This window comes from Vulpes lagopus, chromosome 3 (assembly GCF_018345385.1).
Source record: "Vulpes lagopus strain Blue_001 chromosome 3, ASM1834538v1, whole genome shotgun sequence".
Classification (NCBI taxonomy): Eukaryota; Metazoa; Chordata; class Mammalia; order Carnivora; family Canidae; genus Vulpes; species Vulpes lagopus.
This window is the reverse complement of record NC_054826.1, coordinates 146,997,493-147,011,643: the sequence shown is the minus strand read 5'-3', so window position 1 is coordinate 147,011,643 and position 14,151 is coordinate 146,997,493. Positions and strand designations below refer to the sequence as shown.

General features: G+C 36.8%; 1 pseudogene; it reads left to right on the top strand.

The window, feature by feature from the left end:
* The window catches only part of LOC121487153, a 189,327-nt pseudogene that overhangs the window by 138,227 nt on the left and 36,949 nt on the right, over positions 1-14,151 (top strand).

Below are 14,151 nucleotides of genomic sequence, written 5' to 3'. Positions count from 1 at the left end.
CAGCTTAGGTCATGATCTCAGGGTCCTTGGGATGAAGCCCTGCATTAGGCTCCCTGCTCAGCAGAGACTCGGCTTCTCCCTCAGTCCCCCTCTCCCTCTAACCTCTCTCTCTGCCCCTTTTCCTCTGCCTCTGTCCCTCCCTGTTTGTGCAGGTGAAAGAAATTGAAGAAGACACAAGTAAATGGACAAGTACCATGTTTTATGAATTGGAAGAATTAATATTATGAAAATATCACTACTACCAAAAATGAATAAATTAATAAATAAAATATCACTGCTATCAAAAGCTGTCCATAGATTCAGTGTAATCTCTATCAAAATTCCAATAGAAAAAACAATCCTAAAATTTAGAACCACTAACCCTGAATTGGCAAATAAATCCTGAGGAAAAACAAACAAAACAGGAAGTATCATACTTTCTGATTTTAAACTATACTATAAAGCTATAGTCCTCAAAATAGTATGGTCCTGGCATAAAAACTGACAAACAGAACAAAAGACCAGAATCAGGGATCCCTGGGTGGCGCAGCGGTTTGGCGCTTGTCTTTGGCCCAGGGCGCGATCCTGGAGACCCGGGATCGAATCCCACATCAGGCTCCCGGTGCATGGAGCCTGCTTCTCCCTCTGCCTATGTCTCTGCCTCTCTCTCTCTCTCTGTGACTATCATAAATAAATAAAAATTTAAAAAAAAAAATTTAAAAAAAAAAAAAGACCAGAATCAAAAGCCCATAAATAAATCCAAGCATGTATGGCAAATTTATATTTGATACAGGAAACATGAATATTCAATGGAGAAAAATAGTCTCTTAAAAATGGTTCTGGACCACTAGAAACGACGAATACCCGCCATTTGCTTCAACATGGATGGAACTGAAAGGTATTATGCTGAGTGAAGTCAGTCAATTGGAGAAGGACAAACATTATATGGTTTCATTCATTTGGGGAATATAAGAAATAGTGAAAGGGATTAAAGGGGAAAGGAGAGAAAATGAGCGGGAAAAATCAGAGAAGGTGACTGAATATGAGAGACTCCTAACTCTGGGAAACGAACAAGGGGTAGTGGAAGGGAGATAGGGTGACTGGGTTATGGGCACTGAGGGGAGCACTTGATGGGATGAGCACTGGGGTGTTATGCTATATGTTGGCAAATCAAAATCCAATAAAAATATACAAAAAGAAAAAATAGTGGATATTCATGTATAAAAAAACTGGATCCATAAATTATACCACTCACAAAAATTAACTCAAAATGAATTAAAGAATTAAATATAAGATGGGAAACCATGAAACTCCTAGAAGAAAACATAGGAACAAAGCTCCCTGATATGAGTCTTGGTAATGTTTTTTTGGATATGATATCTATCTGATGAGGGGTTAATATCTAAAATACAAATAACTCATACAATCAAAGCAAAAAACCCAAAAAACAAAACCACAAACACAGAAACAGAAACAACCCAATTTAAAAATGGGCCAAGGACCTAAATAGTTCTCCAAAGAAGATACAGGAAAACCAATAGGAACAGTAAAAGATGCTCAACATCACAGTCATACACGTTAAAATACATGTTAAATACAAACTAAAACCAGAATGAGACATCACCTCATATTTGTTAGAATGGCCATCAAAAAGACAAGAAATAACAAATGCTGGCATGGATGTGAAGAAAAGGTAGATTACTATTGACAGGATGACAAATTGGTACAGCCAGTATGGAAAACAATAGAGGATCCTCAAAAAATTAAGAATTGAACTACCATATAATCTAGCAGTTCCACTTCTGGAAATATATACAAAGGAAAAAAAAGAAAAACACTAACTCAAAAAGATATCTGAACCTCCGTATTTATAGCAGCATTATTTATAATAGCCAGCCATGGAAACAACCTAAGTGTTCACCAATGAATGAATATGAAATATTATTCAACCATAAAAAATGAGAAAAACCTATCATTTGTGACAACATAAATGGACCCTGGAGGCATTGTGCTAAAAGAAATAAGTTAGACAAAGACAAATTCTGTATAATCTCAGCAATATGTGGAATCTGAAAACAAACAAAACAAACACAAATCAAACTCATAGAAAAAGTGATCAGGCTTGTGGTTACCAGAGGTAGGGAGTAAACTGAAGGAGAATTGAAGGAAGGTAACCAAAATGCTTCCCGTTATGAGATAAATAAGGACCAGGGGTGTCATGTACAACATGATGACTATAGCTCACACTGCTGTATGATATACAAGAAAGTTGCTGAAAGAGTAAATACTAAGAGTTCTTATCATAAGGAGAAAATTTGTCCCCTTAATTCTTTTCCTCTTTTTTTCTTTTTATTCTATTTGAGAAGATGGATGTTAACTGAACCTTCTGTGGTAATCATTTCACAATATATGTAAATCAAACCATCATGCTGTATGTCTTCAATTTATATAGTCATGTGTGTATTATTTCTCAATGAAACTGGGGGAGGGGAGAGATGCTATTCCATTGTCTTCTGATTCCCATGGCCTAAATCAAGAAGTCAGCTGAAAGTCTTGTTGATGTTCCTTTGAAAATAATGTCTTTCTCTGACCTAATTTAACACTCTCTCTATGGATTAGTTTTTAAGCAGTTTTATATATGAGATCCAGGTATCATTTTCATTATATTTATCCTACTTAAGTCTGTAGGTTGATACTTTGAATAGTTTTGGAAAATTGGTAGCCACTAACTCTCTGAATATTACTTACACTTTATTCTCTCCTCCTCTCCTTCTGGGACTTCAATTACATGTCTTTTTCAGAATGTCCCACACATTGCACTTATCTGTTTCTGTACTATTTTTCTCTCTGTGCTTCTGCTTGGGTATTTTTTATTGGCTTGTTTTCCAATTCCAAAAAATCATAAGGTCTCCAGATCATGTCATCTGCCCATCAGAAAGCCTTTCTTATCTCTGGTAATAGCAAGGGCAGCTATTGGAGGAACTAATCTTTTCTTTTCTTTCCTTTTTTAATTTTATTTATTTATTTGATAGACCAAGGGAGGGAGAGACAGCAAAAGTAGGAGAAGCAGCAGAGGGAGAGGTAGAAGCAGACTTCCCACTGAGCAGGGAGCCAGACACAGGGCTTAATCCTGGGATCCTGAGATAATGATCTGAGCTGAAGGCATATATTTAACCAAATGAGCTACCCAGGCACCCCCTGGGGGAACTAATCTTTTCAAGCCAACCCAAGATTGAGCTGGGTTGCCACTGTGATGAGGTTTTGATAAAATCCAAACTAGTTCTCTTGATCCTGTTCCTAGGGCATGAATTCCCAGAGCTTTTAATCATCAACATTGGAGGACTTTGATATCCCCAATCTGAAAGTCTGAGATAGATTCAGTTCTGCAAAGGTTTACAACTTAGCCCTAGCTTTCTACTCCACACAGCTTCAAATGGGGCAAATGTCTTCAAGGAAAGATCTCTATATGAAGATTAGCTATGTGCCTGAGATTCCTTAAATTTCCCATTTTGTTATTCAAGTGAGCCCCCAAAAAGTCCAAATTTCTGCTGGTTTCTCTGGCTCTCTGAAATGATCTGCCAAAAGACAAGTCTGGATTTTCAATCTTTAGATACATCCAGATTGAGTTAAGTATCCCAGATGAAAAGTACCTGTGGATACCACTCTTTCTAGGGAATTCACCTCTTGCCCATTTTGCTTTTGGGCTTCCTCCCCTAGAAGGAAGGGGAGGAAGCCCTTTGTTTTCTAAGAATCATGAGACTAGGGATCCCGGGGTGGCACAGTGGTTTAGCGCCTGCCTTTGGCCCAGGGCGCAATCCTGGAGACGCGGGATCGAATCCCATGTCGGGCTCCCGGTGCATGGAGCCTGCTTCTCCCTCTGCCTGTCTCTCTGCCTCTCTCTCTCTCTCTCACTGTGCACCTATCATAAATAAATAAATAAATAAATAAATAAATAAATAAATAAATAAATAAATAAGAATCATGAGACTATGATATCTCACTCTACTTTTCAGAAGCTTTCAAACTAGCTCCTTAAGCTCCTGTGAAGCCTCAAAACTCAGCAAATGCCTTACAGTGAAAACTGGCCATGCATGTGACATCTCTTGGATTTTGTCACTCTAGACCCTCACAATTACTAAAACCTTTATTTCCCCCAGAAGTATCCTTCACCCTGGGCCAAATTCTGATCCTTAGGCCATGTCTAAGTCACTAAATGCCCTGGGATGGCGAAATGGCCCTAATCATAATCTCCCCTCTCTGAAACAGTAGTCCAATTGATCCTGCTCATTCCTCCCACAGTTCTCAGGTGCTTTTTACATAATGAGTTTTAAAATTCATCCAGCTTTTATAATTGTCTTCAGCAAGAAACACTGCCTTGCCACAATCTATGGCATCAGGCTCAGAAGTAGAAATCTACAAAAATCATCTAAAAGTCTTTGCTGCTTCTGTTCTGGCTACACTGTAGGTTATTTGCCACACAGAAGCCAGGATGATTCTTTTAAATCATAAATCAGATCATGTCACTGCCTCTGCAATTATAATAAAGTCCAAGCTCCTCATCATGACTCCAAGGACCTAAATGTTCTTGCCCTGATAGCTTCCTAACCTCATCAACTTATATGCTGCACTCTAGCACAGTGAATAGAACTTGACTACTAGATATACTTTGTGGGTGGGTGTTCCAGGCCTTCTAGTTAGTTATCCCTCAAGTGTACATACTGGAAATCCATTCCTGTCCCCTGTCCCACTCTATCCCAGAATATACCCTCTATGAGACTAGGGACTTTGTCTACCTTGTTCAACCACTTTACTCCCAGCACCCAAAACAGTCTCTGGCCATATCACAGGCACTAGATAAATATTTACTTAATAAATGAATAAAAAATTGAAGCCACTTTGGCTGAAAGGTAGCCAGGGTTCTGATACCATGACTAATTCCCTCCTCTTTACTGCCAATGATAACCTAAATAATTCAGAATTAACCATGTATTTTTAAATGAAATTTTAATTAAACTCTTAGAGGAACACTGAAACATATCCAAAGCAACACGGAGTCCCAAGTATCACAGTTTAGAAATGAAATGGGTCACTAAGATTCCTTTTAGTTCGAATAGTCTAGCCAAAAATAACATGTTAGGAGAAAAACTACAATTGAATATCCTAAAATGATTGTTTCACTGATACTCTTTTGGGGGGACAAGTAAGATACATGTCCTTAGATGCCATAAAATAAAGAAAAACAATGTATTTACTTTATAGCTCCCACTTATTTTCTAATGAAATATTTTTGATTCAGTGTCAAGTTTTAGAAACCCAATGGAAATTAGTTGTAGGCTTCTCTCTGAACAAAAAGGACACTCTTCTCCAGAATGCATCAGAGTCTAGATAACTACATATGCTTGTGGTAATTTCACATGTGTAGCTTACATTTTTGCAGCTTTGCAGTCTGGGTTCCTTAAGAACTTAGGCACAGAATTATATATATTTCATTTGTGGGTGAAAAGGGAAAAAATAAACTGTTTCCACTGACCTATGCTCTACTTTCCTGAAGATAAAAAAGGACTTCATGTTTATGGAACTTCACAAAAGTAATGACTACATAAGGTCCAAACAACTCTAGTCCCTGAAAAGAAATGCATTTCATCAAAAGAGGTCATTAGTAATCATTCACACAGACCTGGTATTTTCTTCCCACCTCTACCAAAAGATTCAATTTGTTCTCTCTCTGTGTGCAACTTCCCATTATTCCTCAGGACAAGATTTCCCTGAAGTACCAGCTTAGAAGACACAGGGCTGTTAGATACACCTTTGGTACCTATCTCTTTCTACCACAATACATATCTTTCAAGATTCCATTGACCGAAGTAGGATATGGTTTGGTTTATTTACTTAAATAAAGTAACACAGAAAAAATGAGTCATTACAAAGACAAAATTTAATCAAGCTAATACTTAAAATGATCAATAATTACCTCTGACTATGGAAAATTTATTTGGGGACAACCTAAATCCATGACCAGAAGGCAAATTGTGGGTGAGATAATGCAAAATTTTTGGTGTTATTCTTAGCTCACCTTTACAGTAACATCATCAAATATTATTATAATACCAATCATAGCCCAGAACCAATACCATATATCTAAAAGAAAAAAAATCAAGGTAATTTGAGATTTATACAAGTTCTACTTACTTTTTACAATTAACTTTGCATTTTTAACTCCCAAGTACTCATGTTATAGATGAGTAATTCTCAAATAACAAAACACCTGAGAATTTTTCATGACTAATACAATTCTAATTGTATTCTAATTGTCTCTGTTTCTCAGAGACAAAGACAATTGCTCTTCAAATTAGTCTTTAGGATTCAGATAGTTAAAATGCTTCTTATTTCTGGGATCAAAAGTGAAAATACTTTTGTCTCCAGATTTTTGAGGAGCATGACGATCAAATAAACTAGAACTGTTACTTCTCATCTCTGAGGTTTAACCTATAATTCAGAAGTTTCAAATGGTGGCCAGGAGACCAAATCCAACACATAAATTTATTTGATCTATAAAGTGATTGTTTTTTAAAAAAAAATTGAATTCATTGAATTCCTCTTCTTAGAGGAATTTTAATTTTTAATTCATTCATTCATTTAAAAATCAAGAAATTTCACTTTAAAAATCCAGATATTTAAAAAAAAATCCAGATATCTGGATTTTCTTGAAAAAGACCACATAGGCTGTGCTTTGCACAGAGAATCAGCCCAAGTAGTAAGTGGGGCTGACATCCAGAACACACTTATTTGCTGTGCCAGGTCTATATCCACAAAATGTAGGAGTGCTTTTATCTAATTTGTACAATGGCGCTATACAGCCTAGAATGATACTAACTCAGGGCCTTCATTCTCACATGGCAGCAATCACTTGGAAGATTTAGACAAAGAATCTAAGTTTGAATTACGCCAGTCCTCACCACACCTTGTTATCCTCCTGCTTTGCTATGTTAGGAGATCTACCTGGTTTCTATCTAGACATTTTATTTCTATTTAGATATTTGTTCAAACTTATTAGACTAGAAAGCATAAAGCATGAAGGTAGGATCATGTCTACTTTTCATTATTCTCTCCCCAACACTAGCACATAGTAAGAACTTTAAACTTCCCAGTAGAATAAATGAAAAAATGAAATGACTTTCCATGTTGCACCAGAAGTTAGGAAAAGAGCAAACTCCTTCTCACTCCTTAATCCATGGCATGCTTTTCCAACATGAATCAGGAGATACATCAAAATAAAATCTTATGTCACATGAAAAGACAACAATGAAATACACACTTGAACAGTGTATACAAAATTAAACATTTGCTTTGTATTGACATTGATTTTCCTGGGCAATTAAACTGTAAAATATCATGATGCATTAAATCAAAAACAGAGAGGGTCCAACCATCCCTACTACTAAATAGATGCATAAGGAAGCTATTAAGAGCTCAAACTCAGATCACATGATTCAGAAATCCAGTAAAAGAGCTACCAACTGTCACTTTTCAAGTGGCCCCAGGAAGAATTTTAGGGTGATAGATGACTAAAAGATATATTTAAAGGTAAGAATTTGGGGAGTCTAGGGATGTCCCAAAGGCAGTCTTAATAACAAAATGGGCCAACAGCACAGTTCAGTGACTCTTGAACATGGTCTCCTCTTTAAAATAAAATGAAAACACACTGGTACACCCAGAAGACTAACTTACTCAATTGTCCTCCTGTGGACAGAAATACACTGAGACTTTGGCAGGGTTTTCTCAATGAAAAAAATTAAGTAGTTGACACCTTCTAGTTAGCCAGCTTGAATTTAAAATGTAAAAGCAAGTGAGATTTGTCTTTCCTCTTTCTTTGAAAACATACAAACTGGTACAATATACTTTAGTGACCCAGGTTCCCCATTTTTATATTTGTGCAACTGGAAATGGGATGCTACCTCCATGTGTGTAATGTAGCACAAAAGTATGATCACTGAGGCATACAACCAGAATGTGTCAGTTCAGAGGGGGAAAAAAATCTCCCATCTCTGGCAAAATATTTTACACTAAAAACTATAGCTATTCCAATGCAAGACTTACTAAGTGACATACCCAGGGGAATAAGTAGCCTCATGTTGCAGTAATAATAATAAGATCTGGTTTGCACAAGGACTGGTTTGATCTCTCTTTTTAAAGGATAATGAATTTTTTTTAGCTGCTCAAAAACTGGGTAATTTGTGATCATATATTCCCTAATATGAAAGGTTCCAGTGGCTTCACTTTAATCACCTAGGTCTTATGCTGTTGAAAAAAAAATGTATTAGATGTTGCTTTGATACATAAATGCTTTCTTTTTTAAAAAAAGAGAGGAGATTTTTCTATTTCTACCAGTGAAAAGGCTATGAGCAGAGCTGCCATTCGTTGACTCCTGTTATTTGAGTAGGTGCCTGTAAAGGGCCAGGTGGTGTTTATGCAGATGACTGAGCAAGTTACAATGTGTTCTTCCTTTTGGATAAAACATTAGTGTATCAGATGTGACAAATCAGATGTTCATCTTCCGCACTTCTGCATTATTTTACATTGAGAATTAGATGATGTGCTGGCTTAGCTTTTTGCTTTTGTTTTTTTCTTGAGAATGAGTTCATAAATAAAGTTCTCTCTACACTCTGCATAATCACAGTCTCACAGAATAGCTAACTGGCTAGGTAATATGATAATTACAGCCATACCTATCTTGCATTGTACAAGAGAAAAAGCACGTGTTCTGGGTAACAAAAAGCACACCATTCATATCCTTTAAGAACTATTTAACATATTATCCACTCCCATACTCTTATTGTCAAGGAAAAATGTGATCTTCTCATCTTGACATCATGGGGTGAAGCACCTGATGCTTCAATGTCCACCTAGGAAATTAGCATCTACTGAGCACCAAAATGCAAGGTTCAAAACCATTCTCCACTGTACACAAAGCAAACGCCTACTTCCAATCCAAAAGGTATGCCTTTGGTAGAAGACATAGAATTTTTAAATCAGACTTTAAAAGAGTCCCCAGATCATTTTTTTTCCCAAATCATTTTTAAATATACTGATAACATTTTTACCTACAGAGACAGCATCGCCCCCACTTGGCATTACCATGCTTTCAAACCACTCCAACCTCCTCTGGCTACTTTCCACACTACCATTTTGTCCAAGAAAAGACAGCCAGAGATTCCCCATGAACACAGATTTCCAAAAAATAACAAGTGAAAATTTACATTATTTGGTGTAGTTGATATCTTTATTTTGAGAGCTCCAGTTATGAATCAGAACACTGTGTGGCTAGTGAGAAATTAGTAGATTAAGGTAAGTGAATAGCTTAAAGACTCCTAAAAGTTCTATTAATGCTCTTAATTCATACATCCATTCAACAAATATTTATTGAGTTTCTATCATGTGCAGTTCAAGATAAGACCTTTTTAACCAAGGGACCAATGAAAGAGGGGTTTTGAATACCAGAAGAGAAATATGGAAATACCAGAAGAGAAATATAAGTAGACCAAGGAAATTTCACAGTGTAGGTGGGACCACAGAAGAATTTATAGAAAAGACGTTTTTTGTTGGACCTTGGAAGATGAATAGGCTCTAAGACATAAAGAGTGGTTGGAGACGGATCCCTTGGTGGCTCAGAGGTTTGGCGCCTGCCTTTGGCCCAGGGCAAGATCCTGGAGTCAGTCCCGGGATCGGGTCCCACGATGGGCTCCTTGCATGGGGCCTGCTTCTCCCTCTGCCTCTGTCTCTGCCGCCCCCACCCCGTGTCTCTCATGAATGAATAAATAAAAATCTTAAAAAAAAAAAAAAAAAGAGTGGTTGGAGAAAAAGAGGGACAGGAGGAAGGGATCATAATTCCACAGGGCTTAAGTAATGTATTACCACTATGTGGCCACTATTAACAACAATTTCATTATTTAAAGGAATGATTAATAATGGCTCATGTATTTTATAAAATGTATTTGGTATATTTTCATGTTTTACATATTTATTACTAAAATATTGATCTCTTAACATATTTTGGTACATTTAATATATTTATTTATTAATAACTACTTATATAATTATTATTATTGGATAATAATTTATGTATTTTAGCAATACTACCTATCATAATAGCTCCCATTTACAAAGCATTTTTGTGTGTGTGCCATGCACTATTCCCAGCTATATAGCTGCTAAGTAAATTTTCACAATGATCCTGTGTGGTAAGTACTATCAGTACTCCCATTCTACAAACAGAAAAGAAATGGAGGTTAACTAACTTGCCCAAAGTCACTACAGGAATGTGGAAGAACTGGGATGATGCTCTACTATCACAAGATTGGCCTTGCCATATGGCCATCTCACGATATGACAGCTGACTTCTCTCCAGTCCAGGAGAATCTCTCTCTTCAGAGTGCTAAAACTGAGTCCTATATAATCAAGGAAGTGAGGATCCCATGGCCTTTGCCATATAATGTAACTGAATTAAGGGAGTGACTATCTCATCATAAAAACAGCCCCATTCATGCTCAAGAGATGAAGATTATACAGGACACATCCACCAGGGAATCTTGAGAGCCATCTTAGAATTCTGTTACACTGTCACAGAGGCAGATATTGGAAGAAGGACTGATGTGGAAGTTATTTACAAAGACATTTTCTAAGCAAAAACCAGCAAAGAAATGGGGAAGTGGGCGGAGAAGTTAAAGGAGCCAAACAAGGATCCCAATACTCAGCAAAGTCTCATGAGGGTAAATTTAACTCAATTCCACCAGGGAGCTGTGCAGTTTAGGTTACACCTAAGGGTGTCAGATCAGGAATGAGGGAGCTGAAGTATTACACTCCCATCTCAATTGGCCATTGGTAATAAGACTATGCATCAGGGATGCAAATTCCCAGAATCTTCAAGGTGTCCACAGGCAAACTAGACACTCAAAGCCTAAAAGCAGCTTTCTGACATAACAGTGCAGGTGCTGGCTGTCAAAAGTAAAAACCTCTGGGGATCAACATGAAAAAAATGGCAAAAGGATCTGAGGAAATAGTAGGGGAGCATTAACATCATCTGTTACATGAACTTTTGATAAAAGTTTTTAAATATCAAAAGTATATCATTTTGTTGTAAAAGAAATCACATGAATGTAATAAATTGTTTAATGCAACTATGTAGACTTCTGGTTTTGTCAAAATGATAAACTAAGTTAATATGGATGCCCCCTCACACACACACATATATATATACACTATAATAATATATAAATGCTGAATAAATCTGGAAATAAGTTGAGAAAAGGTGATTCTTTAAACCTCTTCATGAAGCCTTGAACTCACTCACAATCTGAACATGCATGAAATCTACCAGAATCAGCACAGCAAAGGCTTTGAGAACTGAACTATGGTGTAGACCACCAGGGAAGGTGCACAAACTGTGAAAACCAGAATAGCACTGCAAACTCTTTGAAAACTAAACTGACATTCTAAGCCCACAGAAGCCAGGTCAGGACTTGAGGTCTAAATTTCCTAGTGATAATTGCTTGCTTTAAAAAAAGAGAGGAGTTGGAGAAGGAAAAGGAGAAGAAGCATAAACCATTCTCCAAATTTTAACTGAGCCCAGAATCTTATAACATAGCATTCAAAATGACCAAGATACAGTCCAACATGCAAAGAACTAGGAAAATGTAAACAACTGGAAAGAAGAGGCGATCAACAGATATCATCACTCAGAGGACCCCAAATATTGAAATTATCAAACAAAAAAAGCTATGACAGTTATTAGAACCATGCCACCTCAAGTAAGGGCAAATAATCTAGAAACAAATGGAATAATAGGCATTTTTAGCAAAGAAATAGTAACAATAATAAGCACTAAATGAGAATTCCATAACTCAAAATTACAAGAACAGAAATTTTTTAATTCACCAGAAGACCTCAGTAGTAGAACAGAGAAAAAAACACAGAGTCTAGTAACTTGAAGACAGATCTATAGAAATGATCCAATCTGAATAAGGGGAGGGAGAGTTAAATAATAAACAAGGCTTTGTATTGGAACAATATCAAAAGGTATAAGATTTATCTCGCTGGAGTCCCAGAAGGAGAGGAAAAAGAAAATGGTCCCCCAAAATCTTTAAATAATGGCTGAAAATGCCCCAAATTTGGTGAAAGACATAACTTTACAGATCCAAGAATCTCAGTGAACCACACCAAATAAGTTTAATGAAAACCATACCCAGACATATAATTAAAATGCTGAAAACTTTCCCCAATTTTGCTTTCCTCGCCTCTCACAATGTCTTCTGAGAGAATCCCACAGAAAACCTCCACATATAAATCTCAGTGTCTCAAAGCCTGTTTCCTGGGGAACCCCACCTGTGATATAGTAAAATTAAGTTTACCCCTAGAGAGGAAGAGGGGAGAATGGAATTTGGAGCATGAATAGGAATAAAGTTCATAGGCTTAATCTGGGTATCAGTTATAGTGTTTTATTTTTTTGTATGTTTGAAATATGTTATGAATTCTAAAAACATATCTATGTCTCCAGCAGAAATTGTGATACATATCATGGTGATTTAAGCCACATATTTCTGCCAGTCATGTAGTAACTTTTATAAAATTCATATTATATAATGTAGGTAATAATCTGACCCAAAAGTGAAAAAAATCTTTAAATATTGAGATGTCAAGTGAAATAACCTACATGTACTTGGCTCATTTTTTTTTCTTAAAGTCGCTTGTAAAAAATATTTTTTAAAGTCTAGAGAGAAGAACAATTCTATAATAAAAACAAATATTCTATTTCCACAAGACCAAAATGATAAAGACTTTTTTCTAACAGAGTTTCTTTTCACTAGGTTTTTAAATAGCAATATGAAAGAATAATAGTATCAAAAAGAAGTGCAGGCAGCCCCTGACACCTCAGGTCCCGGCCGTGCACACACCAGTAGTCCAGCTGTCCAGTCTTTAGCATACTGGTCAAAAAAGGAACGAGCACATCAAATACCAGCTCTTCAAATTTAATTTCCTCTTCTGGCTTGCCAGGATTGCATTCCTTGTCATTGGACTTAGTTCTGAATTGAATCTGAAGCCAAGAGCATCTTGGAGCAAGAAAATCATCATTCCAGAAAGCTTCTACACTGAAATATATATTCTGAATGCAGCCGGTGCCCTCAGGATGCTGGTGAGTTTCCTGGGCTGCTGTGCAAGAGCCCCAGTGCATGCAAAGATTGTTCTTTGGCTTCTGCTTAGTGATATTTGCCATTGAAATAGCTGCAGGCAACTGGGATATTCCCACAAAGATGAGATGATTAAGTCCAGGAGTTTTACAAGGATACCTACCAAGCTGAAAACCAAGGACAAGCCCCAGCAGGACACTAAAAGCCATCCACTCTGCATTGAACTGCTGTGGTTTAGCTGGAGTAGAACAATTTATCTCAGACATCTGCCCCTAAAAGGATTTACTCCCAAGCATCCCAGTGAAGCCTTGCTCTGAGGCCATCAAAGAGATCTTTGACAACAAATCCCACATCACGGGTGCATGGGCATCGGGATTGCTGTGGAGTCTTCAGTATGTCCCTGTACAGAGAAGAGCAGAGAGCCGAAGAGCAGAGACATCTAGAGTAAGTGTGTGCCCCTAGGCAGGAAAGTCTACCCCTGGGGAGATGGTTGATTATTTTCTTTGGGTTTTTTGGGGGCTGGGGGGGGGTACTAACTTTAATATTCATTCTGCATTTTCAAACAAAAAAGAAAGGTATCCTGTGTTTGTCTTCTTAATTCTTTATTCAATATTGGTAGTCGTAGTTGCTTTTGGTTTGTTTTTTTTGTTTTGTTTTTTTGGTTTTTTTTTTGCTTGTTTTTGCTTATCAGGTTAAGCAGAAATCCTGCAATGAAAGGCACTTTATTTGCTAGAGTTTAGACAAAAGATGTTGTACATGAAGAGAAGGGTTTTGACTTGGCATGGATTTTTAAATGTCTATCACATTTAATCAGGTTGTAACTTATGTTGAAGATAATGTCATACATAATGAAAGATAATGACAAGAAGTTTATATTGCATTTTTCATATACTATTTCATTCTATCAATAAAACATCTTTAGTTAATGAATCTCCATGTTGTTGCATGGACACCACAGAAATTGAGCCGTAATTTCATATCCCTCACTACT